Source organism: Octodon degus, unplaced genomic scaffold (genome assembly GCF_000260255.1).
Source record: "Octodon degus isolate 3935 unplaced genomic scaffold, OctDeg1.0 scaffold00018, whole genome shotgun sequence".
Taxonomy (NCBI): Eukaryota; Metazoa; Chordata; class Mammalia; order Rodentia; family Octodontidae; genus Octodon; species Octodon degus.
Genome location: NW_004524594.1, coordinates 21,338,574 through 21,353,876, shown reverse-complemented (window position 1 = coordinate 21,353,876; position 15,303 = coordinate 21,338,574). Strand labels below are relative to the sequence as shown.

General features: G+C 45.7%; 1 protein-coding gene across 6 annotated transcripts in view; it reads right to left on the bottom strand.

The window, feature by feature from the left end:
• The window catches only part of Pc (pyruvate carboxylase), a 130,626-nt gene extending 118,455 nt beyond the window's left edge, over positions 1 to 12,171 (bottom strand). For 3 of the 6 annotated variants that reach the window (XM_023710833.1, XM_023710834.1, XM_023710831.1), the window contains exon 1: positions 11,973 to 12,171. The gene's annotated coding sequence lies outside the window, so the exon portion shown is untranslated. Of the gene's footprint in view, positions 1 to 4,971; positions 4,992 to 5,911; positions 5,931 to 6,265; positions 6,305 to 11,972 lie in introns of those variants that run through there. The other 3 variants (XM_023710835.1, XM_023710839.1, XM_023710838.1) reach the window with 3 other exon arrangements.
• Between the last annotated feature and the right edge of the window lie 3,132 nt (positions 12,172 to 15,303).

Below are 15,303 nucleotides of genomic sequence, written 5' to 3'. Positions count from 1 at the left end.
TTCCTCAAAAATATTAAAAATAAAATTATCACACGAAACAGCATCTACCCTTCTGGATATGTATAGGAAGTCAAAGAAAGGTCTAGAAGCTCCTGCAGGACAAGAATATAAGACAGCAGAAATCTTGCCAATTTCTATCCAACTCAAATATCATTTTCTTGGACCACCAAAGCCCTCTACCCTTACCCATGTGGGGCTACATACAGATATCATGAGAGGGATCTGACCACATGAATAATTCACTCACCACCCACAAATTTCTCAGGTCTGAACCATGACCAGGACAGGAATGCAATTCCACATCTGCTTATCATCTAAGATCTAATCTCTAACAAAAATCACATGGCAATGGCCTGCTAAAGAGACTGATCACTCTGTGCTGGGGTCAGGTGAGGCAAAATTCTCGCCATTTCCAGGGAGATGAATAGAAGAACAGGAAAAGATGTCACTGGTTCCAACTGCCTGGATTTCTTGCTGACCAAGCCTAACCCAAAATCAGGCTCACTTTCTCTTTTTCAGAAAGAAGGTAAAAATGGAGAAAATGCCACCTAGACTCAGAAGACTAGGATTCAAAATTTGGCACTAGGGCCCAGGGAGATGGCTCAGTGGAATAAGCGCTTCCCTGGCAAGCACAAGGGCCTGAGTTCAATCCCTGGTTCCACCAAAAAAATTAAAAAATAAAAAATAAAAAACAAAATTTGGCACTACTAGGTCACTGATTTGATTTGACAAGTGCTGGTCAGACCAGTTCTTGAAAGATACCAATAATCCAAGTTCTACCTAGTTTGTGGTCACAGTGCATAAGAAAGAAGTGAAGCCATAAGTAGATCAATTGAATCTAGTCAGTTTAGTAGCCTGAGAACTTCGGTTACAAGAGACTAGGCAATGTGACTCTTGAATCTAGGGCATATGTGTCGTGAGACCGTTCCCATTTAATGACAATGACTCAAGCTCTACTTAGCAGCTGGATTCAAGGCCAAGACCTCATTTCATTCTGGCCAGTAGTCTCTTGAAGTATAAGGAAAACATTATCTAGTTGAAGAAAAACCCAAACAGTTACTTAGAAAGGTAATGTAGTATGGTTTGAAATCATGTTCTTTTAACTCCAGGAACGGCCAGGTATGGAAGTACATAGATATACTCTCAACTCTTGGGAAGCTGACACAGGAGAACTGCCTCAACCTGGAGGATGGGCTGGGCTACATAGTGAGATACTGTCTCAAAAAACCAAACCAGACAAACAACAAAAACAAACACACACACACACACACACACAAATGTGTGTATGTTGGATTTGAGTGTTAATTCAGTGGTATACCACATTGCTAACATGTAAGAGCCCTAGATTTTGATCTCTAACAGCATTAAAAAAAGAAAAGAAAATCTTTGTGTTATCTGTTCCTTTATGTATCTCAATGTTTAAGGGAATTAAGTTGATTCAGAATAACAATTTAGTCTTGAGATTCCAATTAAAATATATAACTGAGTGACTGATTTGAATTTAAGATTTTAGGTAGGAATTTTACTAAATTGAAAATAATCTGGACATGGTGGAATGCACCTGTAATCACAGCTATCTAGGAGGCTGAGGCAGGAGGATCAAACCTTTTTGGCAGCCTAGGTAACTTAGCAAGATCCCATCTCAGGAAAAGAAAAAAAACCTACAAAGGGCTGAGGATGCAGTTCAGTCTAAAGGCCCCCAGTTTAAACCCTGGTGCCACCTAAATGAATAAATAAATAAATGAGCTAGAGATGTCGCTGAGTGGTAGTGCACCCCACAGTTTAAACCTCAGTAATGAAAAAATCTGTGTTGGCAGATGAAACCATATGAAAAGGTGCTCAACATCACACTGGTCATTATGGAAATTCAAACCATAATGAAATACCACTATATGCCTTTTTAAATGATTACATTTTTTTCCAGATATTGGGAATTGAACCCAGGACTTTATGGATGCTAAGACTTCCCAGTCTTTATTTTATTAGTACATGCTTGTGATATATAATGAATGTATTCAACATGAGGAGTTGATACAAACACAAATCCTATATTGGTCTTTTTTTTTTACTTCTCCTTTCCCTCTCCTCCTCCCCTCCCAGTTCTCTGCCTTCATCTCTAGATCTCCTTCCATCTATAAAAAACTCCCTGCTTCCTGTTGTCTTTTATCTTGCTCTTTATGCATACTTTTGAGTTTCTCATACAAGAGAATCCATGTGCTAAACATATCTGATTTATTGTCCTTAGCATGTGGTCTCAAGATATATCTTAAACAGCTAAAATTAAAGATTGACCATACTCAGTTTTGGGGAGGATGCTAAGGGATTAGAACATTCACACACTGCTGTTGCTGGGAATAGAAAGTAGTACAACAACAATTCAACTACTCCTAGGCATTTGCCTAAGAGGAAATACATATTCAAACAAACACTTGTGCCTAAATGTTCACAGCTGCTTCATTTGTAACTGCTAAAAGAGAATGAACTATTGATATAATATATATATATATATATATATATATATATGTTATGAACACATCTTTAAATAACTACGGCTGAGTTACAGAAGGAAGACAAAATACAATTACTATATCAATTCATTTATGAAAAACTCCAAAAAATCCAAATTAATTAATAGTAACAGAAAGCAGTTTAATGGTTCCTCAAGAAGGGGAGTTAGGGGCCGGGGAGATGGCTCAGTAGAAAAAGCGTTTGCCTCCAAGCACAAGGGCCTGAGTTCAATCCCTGGTTCCACAAAAAAAAAAAAGGGGGAGTTAGGGGCTAGGGAGATAGCTCAAAAGAATAAGATATTGCCTGGCAAGCACAGGGTCCTGAGTTCAATCCCCAGTTTTGCTAAATATAAAAAGATTAAAAAAAAAAAAAAAAAAAGAAGGGGAGTTAGATAGATGGGGAGAGGGATTCCAAATGTGCAGATATGTTTACTGTGGTCATGGCTTCACAAGCACACACATTTGTCCAAATTGTACATTTTCAACATGCCCAACTTATTATGTCAATAATGCCTGAGGAAAGTTGTTTAAATATTCAATATAAAAGAGGATGGGGGGGTAGGGTTAGGGTTAGGGACAAAAAAAAAAAAAAAAAAAAAAGAGGATGGGGGGCCAGCCAAATAGCTCAGTGGATTAAAGAGCCTGCAAACAGGCACAGGGGCCAGGTGTTTGATCCCTGGGCCTGCCTCGCTCGCCCTGCCACCAGGGCGCACTGAGATGGCAATTGAGACTGGGCATGGTGGCATGCGCCTGTAATCCCACCACTTGGGAGGCTGTAAACAGGAGAATCATGAGTCCGATTTAGTAGTGAGACACTGAACACCCTGTAGACCCTTCCCTAAAATTCAGAAAAAAATAAATAAATAAAAGAGGATAGGAATGTTTACAAAAATTTGGGTCAGCTTAATTTATTACATTTATAAGAGTTAAATATTAGGGAATTTTTTAATCAAGCAACTAAAAATATTAAAATAATTAAAGTACGAAGCTATAATTTATAAATTCAATTTTAAAATTTCAAGTGGGTATATTTAGTTAAGTGTTCAAATGGGATGTCAGGCATGGTAGTGCATGCCTATTATCCCAGCACTCAGGAGGCTAAGGCAGGAGGAACGCTGTGAATTCAAAGCCAGCCTGAATTGCAAAGTAGACCCCAACTCAAAGGGGTGACAACCAAGCATTAATCAAAAGTCCCCACTGAAGTAACTGTTAACACTTGCTAGAATTCTAAATGGAACAGAAAATTGTGTAGGTATGACTAAAAGCTAAAATTTAAAAAGAAAAACCTGGTTTCTTTTTACTTGTGTGTAGGACTGGGGATAGAACCCAAGGCCTCCAGTGAGTTAGGCAAATGCTGTACCATTGAGCCACAGTCTCAGCCCTAAAACTAGATTTGTAAATTTATAACCTTAATAAATTCAAAAACAATTTTTCCACTCAAGTAATTTCTGAATAATCTTCATTACTCAAAAAATTCCGGGATAGGAATCCGTGTGGCATCCTGAACCTCACACATGCCACTCCGCAGTCACCCAGAACACTGCCTCAGAATCTATGTTTCCTTACCCATAAAAACAATATGTCCTTGAATACTTAATATTAGTGATTTATTAAGATAGACTTTAAAGAGCACATTAGTCAGAGAAAGCTTTGCTCAGAGAAGCATAAAGTGAGTGCTGAGTGTGGTGGTGCACATCCATGATCCCAACATCATGAGAGGCTGAGACAGAAAGATGGGAAATTAGAGCCCTCCTAGGCAGCTCAGCCACTTTGGTGGAAGTCTGGGATATAGCTTAGTAGAAAGGGTCCGGGTTCGGCCCCCAATACGGAGAGGTGGTGAGGAGAAAGAAAAGAGCTGCGTGATGTGTATCACGCATAGTAAGTATGGACCGACATTCCCGAACCTGGGCGGGCCAGTGACGAAAAGGAGAAAGGTGACACACGTATTTGCACAGACTAAGCATGACTCAGCACAGGCAGGCCGCAGAATTTTCCACAGCCTCTGCCGCGGATGTCAAGTCGCCTGCCGATCAGGAGAGGAGCCTCGGCTATCGGAGTCTGGTGAGTCGGTGCAGCGTGGAAATGTACCCGGCACTATCTCCAAGGCTCCGCCCCTCCCCGGCCCGCCCGCAAATGAGGCCAGGCGCTGACAGGAGCGAGGGACCTGAGGGTGCTGGGTGGACCTGGAATAACAACGACTACAAAAGCCCAAGCCCACATCCACCTCCCTCCAGGCTCACCAAGCAGAAAGCTCCAGAGAGGGGAACGCCCCCTCCCCCCACGGAGCCTTGGTTACAGTAACTAAGGAAAGCTCCCGGGGAACCATCCGGGCCTTGGGAAATGATGAGCTGAATAAGCTTTGACAAACCAGATGATCAGGGCGAGGGAGGCCCTTCTTGGTGACTATATTCCCTTCCAAAGGACGGATTTGAAAGAAGACAACAATAAAAGATGACAGCCTTACATAATGGAGTCAGGCAGCATCTTGGATGCTGCTCATTGGATTTCTCCAGCTCCCTACATAGATGGCTTGGGCACTTCACCCAACGCCTCACCTCTCCTCACAGGGACACAAGCAAGAGAAATAACATCCAATTCTATCAACCCAGAATAAACAGAGTGAGCCAAGAAGAGGGAGATGTGCTGGGGGGAGGAGTGGTCACCCACAATGCTCAGCTGTTTTCACGGGTACCTATCTGCCCCTCAAAGCCAGCTCTCTCAGAAAACTGTCATAGAGTAGAAAACGTCTACTGCTGGCCCAAAACTAGGACAGGAGCACTGTGGGAAATCCTATAAAGAACGCCAACTCCTAGGTCATGAAGGACCCCCTGAGAAAAATCCCTATACAATGCATGGAAAGCCAAGAAAAATCCCTGTCCAAAGGAATCCCCACTCCACACTCAACATGAGCTCTGGGGAAGCTGAGCCACAAAGTTGCCAGCACCCTTTCAGTCGCCAGTACTACCTTCCCCAAGAGAAAAGTCCCTAGGCACCTAGTTGTGACAGAAAGCAGCCAGCCTGCACTTGGATGAAGGGAACATGTCATCAGACTGGAGAAAATCTGGCCAGGCTATTCTTGCATCTGAGTGGGGGAAAGGACCCAAGTTGCAGGTGAAGCCCATTCCAGAGGGCCTAGGAATTTAGGCAGGGGAGACACAAATGGAACTCACAGTCACCTGCCGTCAAGGCAGCTGCACAGTAGGGGAAACTTTAAAGGCAGCAGGTGTTAGCCAGCAGTGTGCCTGCACTAGGAAGGAAAAAGAAGGGACAATTTCCCCTTCATTCCCGTCACTGTGACTGGCAGAGGCTGCAAATGCACATCAAGTATTCTTACAACTCCTGGCAGAGCCACCTCATCCCCCAGCTGCTTGCTTCCCCAAGTCTCTCACCACCCAGCTACCCACCTTCTGTGATCTCCAAAGAAGGGGCCTTCTCAGATGCTGAGGGAGGCTTCCTGAAGGAGCCTCATGGCCACCCCCTGCCCAGCTTCCCAAGCCACACCCTTGCAGGAGTAGGGCCTCCTGTTATGGCTGGCCAGCTGCCAGCTGAGGCCAGCAGGAAGCCAGATGCCACTTTCCTGTGAAAACCAAGAAAGTCAAAAGGGACACAGCTTCAATGGTGATTTTTCCAAAAACTAGAGCTCTGCCTTTTGTCCTGAGTGAGCTTGAGACCTGACAGCCAGTTCTGCAAGCAGCTGCAGCTGCTCCCTTTGAAGTCTCCCACACATGCCACCGGCCAGGGTTCAGGACACAACTCACCCTTAGTGTTTTGTCAGTTCTCTGGAAGGCAGATGCTATCTAAAGTAAAAGGGAAAAAAAAAAAATGTGTTATCCTCATTTCTCCAGGTGCTCCCTGGAGAATGTAGGAAGGGTGAGAACATAGATTTAGAAGAATGGCTTGGTGCTTCTCATATCAAGGGGCTGTAGGTGGCCTGAGGGCAGCAAAGGCTGAGGGTATACCTGCTCGGCTATCCAGCTGCTATTTGTTCTGTGAGCTTCAAAGCCTGGTTCCTCATCTGTAAAATGGGTGTGACGCTGGGTATGGTGGTAGATGCCTGTAATTCCAGCTCTTGGGAGTCTGAGGCCAGCCGAGACCACATAGTAAGACCTTATCTCTAAATGGGGATAATAATAATATTCTCGGGGCTGGAGAGATGGCTCAGTGGTCTAAAGCACCTACTTGAAACAAGCTTGGCAAAGCACAGGGACAGTGGTTCGATCCCCAGCACCACATGCCAGCCAGCCGCGCCCCCCTGGTGGGCTGAGCTGGCCACACACACACACAATAAATAAATGTAATAAATAAAAATAAATAAATATTAAAAAAAATAATAATAATAATAATATTAATAATATTCTCCATCTCATAGGCTTCAGACAATACCTTAAGGGCAACACACAGAAATTATATGTTCTGATGTTAGTCCCAAGTATGGCAGTAGCAATGAATAAAGCTTTTTGCTTTTTGTTTTTGTTTTTGTTTTTAAGAGCGCTTCTTGATTTGGTTTGGTTTGATTCTGGGTTTTCTTTTTTGAGACAGGGTCTCGCTATGCACTTCAGGCTAGTCTTGAACTCACTAGCCCAGGCTGTCCTGGAACTTGAGGCAATCGTCCTGCCTCAGGCTGCCAAGTGCTAGGATTACAAGTATGGGCCACCATACCTAGTCAAAGTAAAGCTCTTATTTGGCCTCCCACAGCAGAAGAAATCCCAGAATTTTTTTTTTCCTTCACCGGAAATGCTTCCTCTTCTTGTCTACCTCCAAACAGCCCCAGGCCCAATTCTTTTAACTAAAGTAGCAGCTGCCTCAAATCCTGAGATGTTACCTACCTCCTGATTCTTTGGATCTGGCTCCTCTCTCACTCTGCAACTTGACACTAATGAAGTACTCTTACGTGATCTGCCACATGTCTCCCATTTCCTGATTGCTTCTGCAAACCCTTTCCTGCAGAGGTGCCCAACCTGCAATGCGTAACAGCACACCCCACATTCAGGCCCACAGAAGCCCACAGGTAAAGGAGTAACCACTTTTGAGAGTTTACAGACTGCTTTTTTTCGAAAGGACACACCTGTGAAAAAGCTCAAGCCACAGGTTAATAAATGGCAAAATGGAGACACACCACTGAGCCATCAAAGGAGCTAAATGCATGTTTAGAGAAAACCAGTTGTCTTGGTAAATTACATCCAGGCTGAAACTGAATGTCTGGGGCACTAAGTTTAATGAAATATGTATTGAGTTCATGCTTTGTACTAGGCACTATGCCAGAAGTCACAGGTTCTGCCCAAAAACTAAGTTCAACTGTTGGTGGCCAACTTTTGAAGACAAAACCAGGATGCCACAGGAAGGTGAGCAAGGACTCAGAGCCTAAAGGCCCAGGGCCAGTCCCAGTCACACCATTTCCTGCCATGTGACTCTGAGCAAGTTGTTTCTCTTCTGTGTGCATAATGGGGCTGACCAAGGTCCCTGTCACGCCATAGTGGGAGCACACACAGGTTGGATTTACTCTTCATGATGATAAATCACCATTTATCATTATCAGTGTGATTAAAAGTGAGAGCCCTCATCTGACTGAGTAATTTGGAAAAGCTTAATACAAGAAAGCGTTGAGTCTTAAAGAGTTAGTCAACTTTGACAAGGAAGGGGCCTGCAGGAAGCAGTCCTCAGGAAGGCAAGCAGAGAGGGATACTAGCAAGTGAGTTTGGGGAATCAGAAGAGATTAAGAGTGGGTAAAGTAGAAGCGATTACATGTGGGGTCAGTGGAAAAAAGTGTGAAACAGCTAAGACTGCCCTAGAGAGCCTTGAATCCCAAGCCCAAGAAAGCTTTTCATTCAACAAGAGGAAACAGCTTGTTCTTGTGATCGCTGTCCCACCATCTACTAGTAGTCTGCCTCCTTGGGCAAAGCATCTGTCTACAGCTGACGCTAAAAGGCAGCTGAGAGAGATGATGATGGGAGAGCCAGGCATGCTCAGATGAGTTTCTATGCATGGGGGCAGACAAGATGCCCCATTGCCATGAAGGATGTCTATGGCCCCAAAGTAGGTACTTTTGAGTAGCAGGTGCAGGAGTCCCTTCAAAAGAGAGTAAGGTGCTACTAGGAGGCAGCCAGAGTGAAAGTCTACACTAAACTGAGAACACTGACAACATTGACCTAGAAGTGGCACCGGCTTGCGGAAAGAATACCACAGGGAGGCGGGATTTCCCCTGGTTTACTGTCCTCCCGTCAGTGGTGCTGGTCGTGGCTGCCAAACATGAATCAGTTCCATCTTCTCCAACTTCCCTTTTTCTCTTCTCACTGGTTTTCTATCTGAGCTCTTTTCTACCAATTTATCCAAACCTTTTATTAAGTGCCTACATGTTCTCAGCACTATGTTAGGGACTGTGAGGACACCATGAAGAGGGACACAGACAGCTGAGACATGGAAGATGGGATGTGGTTCAGCCCACCCATTTGTCCCAGGGCCCCCAAGAGTGGTGTTGGAAGACTGGCACCCAGTACAGTGCTTGGGGTCTTGGAATTCATACACAGAAAGCAAGGGCCAAGGCAAAAAAGAGTGTGGGCAGCCTGCATGGGTACCTCAAGACAGGAGGGACCCACCAAGGGCCACCAGGGAAAACCCCTATGAGAGATCCCAGAGAGGTACAGGGAAGGAACATCCCAGGCTGCAGCAGGCTTTAGGATGGAGAGAATGGGCAGAAGGGTACATGGGGTAAGCTGGAGGAGACTTTGGCTGGCAGTCTAAATTAGAAAAAAAAAAAAAAATGTATTGAGCAACCCTTTCTCTAAGGGCAGGGCACAGGCCAGCCATGAGCAAACAAAGGATGTCTGGGCATGGGAGTGCATGCCTATAATCCCTGCTACTTGGGAGACTGAAGCAGGAGTAGCATAAATTCAAGTCCAGCCTGGGCAATTTGGTAACACCCTATCTGAGAATAAACTAAAAAGGAGCTGGGCAGGGTGGCACAAGACTGTAATCCCAGCACTTGGGAGGCCAACATAGGAGGATTGCAATGAGTCTGAAGTCATCCTGGACTACACAGTGAGTTCAAGGCCAGCCTGAACTATACAGCAAGACCCTGTCTCAAAAATAAATAGGGCTGAGAATATAACTCTGCACTTCCTGTGTTAATCTGTAGTAGTGAAAAAGGAGGAGGAGGAGGAGGAGAGAAGGAGGGAGGAGAGAGGAGAGGAAGAAGAAGGGAGAGGAGGAAGAAGAGAGAAGAAGAGAAGAAGAAAGGAGGAGGAGGAGGAGGAGGAACAAAGGATGGTAAAGCCATGTACTCCTGCAGTCCCAAGTACTAGAGGAGCCTAGGTAATACGATGAAACTCCAGTGGGGGTGTCAGGGAGAGGTGGAGGTTGGGGTAGGGGTGGAATGGGTGGGGAGAAAGAAAATAACTCATGATAAAGTGCATATTTAGCCTGCATATTGCATATTTAGATCAGGTTTCTGGGTTTGAAAGCCTACATAAAGAGATGGTAGGGGCTGCTTCAAGGATCCTCAAGGAACACAAATGGAACCGTCCAAGCTCAGTCAGCACCCAACTGCATTTGAATCCAATCTTACTTCCTCACTGCCTCACTTGCACCTTAGTAAATGCCACTATCCTCACCTGGTTACATCTCTTGTGACCCCTTCCCTGTGACTAAACACATTTCTCACAGCAAAGGTGAAGTGCTATTTCCTCCACATCCTTCTTCCACCTCCCTCAACCTGCCTCTCACAGGTTCTAGTTGTTTAAAATTCAGCCTCTTGCACAATAAGACCTTTGCAACTCAAATCTAATACTTGCTTCACTGCCAGTAGTGTTGAAAAAGTTTGCCATTCACCACCTCCAGGAATCCAGCTCAAATCCATTCCCTTTTATCCTCCAGGCCATTTCTTCTCTGCCTTGCTTTAGTGTGTGGTCTGTCCTGATTTGCGACTCTCCAGTAAACTTCCCCTTCCATTTCCTGCTCTGAGCCATACCTTAATTTCACCAGCTTTCTATAAATGTATGTGAAACATTCATTTGCTGCTCTCTCTCTTTCTCTCTTTCTCTCTCTAACCAGTTTGTCAACAGGATTAACTTCATCATCTACATCATATCTCTCCACCCAGCCTCGGGCTTTGCACATGATAGATGTATTAGAAAATGTGCATGTAGTAGATGTGCAAAAAATAGGATTAAGAATTCAAATGTTATGCTGGGTATAGTGATGCATGACTAAAATCCCAGGACTCAGAAGACTGAGGCAGGAGGATACCTGTGAGTTCAAGGCCAGCCTGGGCTACGTAGTGAGTTCAAGCTTACCCTGAACTACATAGCAAGATCCTGTCTCAAAAAACAAAACAAGACAGACTTTAAGAGTTAAGATGAAGAGCAGGCAAGGAGAAAGCTGCAATTGAATAGAAAAGCTGAGCACATTTACGAGGATTTGGGTCATATACAGGGAAACGGTGACACGGTAGAGGCCAGCCAGGGCTGCTGGTGGCAGTGGGGAAGTGACAGGGAAGGAACATGACAAAGAGTCTGGGGGCTCTAGTGACCCAGCAAATGTTGGCACTTCTCGAAGCCTGTTTTCTCAGCTGCAGAACGGGTTAATGAGCTTCAGGCTACCACTGTCACAAAACGAAGAGGCAACCCGATTGTTAAGCATTTGAAAGCTGCTAGGGACACACTTGGCTTAACTCCATCACTTGTGAGATGAAGAAAGAGCTCTCCGAAGGCAAAGCAGGGAAAGTCACACTGGGTAGAGAACCTGCAGCGCAAGTCGTCAATCCATGACTTCTGGAGTTCTTTGCCCAGGAGGGCATTTCCCAGACTCAATTCAGCAACTACTAAAAGTTGTAGAAATAACGGGCTGAGCCCAGCTGAGCGGCCTTGACTATATAAATCATTGCATCTGGGAGCCTTAAACTTTCCTCTGCGTCTGAACCAAAGTGAAACCCTGGATTCCACTGCAGAAGGCAGAGAGCAGGCAATCGGAACAAGAAAAACGCTAGCCATACGCGCCACGGCTCTCATATACCCGCTACGACAGATTTTGATAAGATTTGCGTGCGAACGCTCGGGGATGCGGAGCGATGTATTTCAATGCTCCATCATCAGTTTCCCCATCTACAAAATGGGCAGAAAGGCAAAACTAAGGCCGCCAGCGGCCTCCGGGGCGCAAAAGGAGGCGGCGCCCGCGCCAGAGGGATGGAGGTTGGCGGCTCCAGGCGCCACGCGGCGGGGTCCAGGCGGGGACAGGGAGGAGGCGGGTCCGCACCAGCCGAGCCCCCGCGTGAGGGGGAGGGACGCCGCACGTCGTGTCGCGTCGCGTCGCACGCCGCACACTGCCGACTCCTAAAGCCGCTCCTCACGGAGCCCGCTCCGCCTTCCCGCGCGCGACCCTTATATAAGTGTCCCCGGTGGAGGCGCCGGCGCACGCCCACTTGCTCCGACCTGGTTCTGGAAGAGGAAGGTGCAGGGCGCCACGGACACTCACCGCCTCTCCGCCGCGGTAAATCGTCGCCGCTGCTTCTACGGCTGCTGCCTCCACTGACAGGGAACAGCTGCGGTCTCCGCGCAACCAAACTTGTTGCAGTCCTGGCCCCGCCTTTTGGACTTCTTATTGGGCTAAGCAGCCCAACCCCTCCTAGTATTGGACAGTGTGCTCCGTCACTCACCGCTCCTCCGCTTAGGACTCCTTCCTACGCCCGCCTACCCATCGCATTTAAGCCTTGGCGCCCCACGTCAGCCTCGCCCCTCTCGTCCCTGTCGGGCCTCTGGATTGGCGGTAAGGCTAAGAGATCCCACCCCTGTCGCGCCACCGCCTACTCCCGGTGTCTCTGGAGCCTCACGTGTGCCTCAAGGCCCCGCCCTAGTCCGCAATAGGCGGAAGCTGCCCGGCATCGACGCGTAGTGATTGGCTGTCGGCGGGGGGTGGGGACGTGCGATTCATTCAGCCGGGTAGCACGTGTCTCCCCAAACCGCAAGCACAACAGAAGTTTCGGGGCTCGCGAGTCCCGGCTGAACACAAATTCATGTTAGCGAGTGGAGAAGAGGTAACAGGAAAAGCGTTTTCAAATAAGGCCATGGTGCCACCCAATCTTGCGTAATTGCGTCCTTTAGGAGCCACGTGGGTGGTGATGGTGGTCAAGAGGCCACATCTGTGTGACCTTGGACAAGTCACTTCACCTCTCTGAGCTTCTGTTTCCTAATGTGCAAAGCAAGTCACTTAGGGCCAAAGGGGTTTAGAAGTGTTGGTTGACGTACGAGAGGAAGGCTTTGTAAATTGGGCTCTGTGCCAACCAGAGAATAGAGAAGTGACCAATACAAACCAAAATTTCTGCCTTCCAGTGAGACAAACAATAATACCATACGATCAGGACAAGGAGAAAAAAACCTGCTATAGGCAAGAGGATCAGAAGAGAACGTCGTGTTAGCTAGAAATTGCGTTTTGAGCAGGAAGAGTTACTGTTACTACGACTCCCTCCTCTTCTTGGACTTTATTATGTGAAGACTTTGTCGAACCAATTTGTTTGTCCTTCCTTCCACCTGTGCCCGAGAACCTCAAGTCTGGATAGATCCAACACAGCAAATTTAGTAGCAGGACAAGGGTTTCAATTTCAATTTTTCAAATACATGTATACATTTGATCAGGTGGTACGATCCTGGGGACAGTGAGGAGCAAGATATCTTAAGAGTCCACATTCCACTGGATGCCCACGCCCACTTTTTTTTTTTCTTTTCCTTTTGGTGGTGGTACTGAGGATTTAACCCAAGGCCTTCAAACTGAGCTACATGCCCAGCCTACTATTTATTTATTTATTTATTTAGAGACGTGCTCTCCCTAAATCTCTGACTACTGGGATCACAGGTGTGAATCACTATGTCCAATTCCTCTTTTTCCTTTTCTTTCTTTTTTTTTTTTTTTTTTTTTTCAGGGAAAGAGTTCAAGCTATGAGCAGATCCCTTCTCTGTCTGGGCTGGATTTTCACATAAAATAGGTGTGACATAATGAACACTGACTGTAATTTACTTATTACTCTTCTAGCCCATGCCTACCTTGTGACCTCATCACTTCCTGTCTGTATCTTATCTCACTGATTGTGGTGTAAGACACGATCTTTGTGTCCTTCACAAAGGGCAAGGCTCTGCTTTAGGACTGGCCAGTCAATAGGGGCTTTGAGTGACTGGATGGCATAGCTCTGGATGTTTCCTGGGAATTCCTGTGTTTAGATCAGAGGGCAAGTGGCTCCACCCATGTTTAGACAACTCCTATATCACCAGCAACTGACTTAGATCTGAACAAAGAAATTGAGTAAGTAGAACTAGAAAATGGACTGTTGTGTGGATTCTTATCAGTTAGTTTCACCATCTATAATTTCTAGCACAATTAGACTGAGAAACAAGACACCTTGCCACCCAGCCTCTCCCCAATCCCCAGGACAAGTTCCCCAAAAGGACACAGCTGGGAAAGTATTTCATTCCTGAGACAAGTCTGCCTAGCCAACAGCCTGGGTAAGGAGACTAACATTGTTGGGAAAAGCATTTCTCAGCTGGGCATGATGGTGCAAACCTATAATCCATAAGCACTCAGGAGGCAGAGGCAGGAGGATCGGGAATCCGAGACCTTGGCTGTACAGCAAGACTCCGTCCCAAAAAAGAAACTGAAGGAAGAGAAGGAGGAGAAGCGTTCTTTGTACCACTAGTGACAGAATCTCTTTGTTACTGGTTCCCTATGGGAAACACAGATTGCTAATGGCTCTAATGCATGTTACTACCCAGAGGTCCTAGAAGTAACAGTGGAGTCACCACAGTCAATGAAACCCATCTCTGGGAAATGAGACCCCTGTGCTGCATTGCTGGTTTTCAAATGGGTCTAATGGGTCAGTGCTGAGACCCACTGAGGGGTATAGAAAATAGTACCTTGATTTCCCCCACAGTAAGAATCTCTCTGGCTCTTTGAAATCAAATCCAGATAGATTCCTACACCCAACTCCACCCCTATAGATTCTGATTCAATAAATCTGGGGTGGAGCTTGGAATCTTTCTAGAAATTTTTCCTCTTGTCTTTTTAAAAATCAGCTCCTAAATGATTCTAGAGATCTGAGAAGCTTAGAAAACTGAGTTCTTAGGAGACTGAAGCAGATAGTGAGGCCACATAGGGCTGAACCAGCCTATGCCACAGCACAGAAGCAGCGGGAATCTGTCAGGACATCTGGAGTGGCTCTCCACCTGTTCCTTCTTAGTGTCAGTCCACTTTCTGGGAAGTTCATGGAGTTTTTTGTTTGTTTCTTCTCCCCAATTTCTCCTCACATTTAAACATCAAGAGTTGATTTTTTTTTTTTAAGACAGGGTCTTGATATATAGTTCAGGCTAGCCTCCTCCTTCAATGATCCTCCTGCCTCAGCCTCTTGAATGCTAGAATTGTAGGTATATGCCACTACAACTGGGCAAAAATTGAGTTTAAACCAGGCAAAGTGGTACACATTTGTAATCCCAGTCAACACTCCAGAGGCTATAGCAGGAGGATCTTGAGCTTGGACTACATAACAAGACCCTGTCTTAAACAAAACAAAACAAACAAAAAAAATAATTTAGCAATAGTAAGTGCTTAATAATTAGTTGGCAAATAAAGCCATGGGAGTCATCTACTCATGCTTAGCAGTGAAAATATCTGGTATAAACAGGACAGTCCCAAAGGCTGGAGTCCAGCAAGAAAGGCAGGAGTCCAGAGGGCACCCACCACATTTAAGGGGGAGGAAAAGTTAAAGATGTAACAACCTGGAACAGGCGGGGGCAGGTCAAGGGCCATAAATGTGAAGGTACAA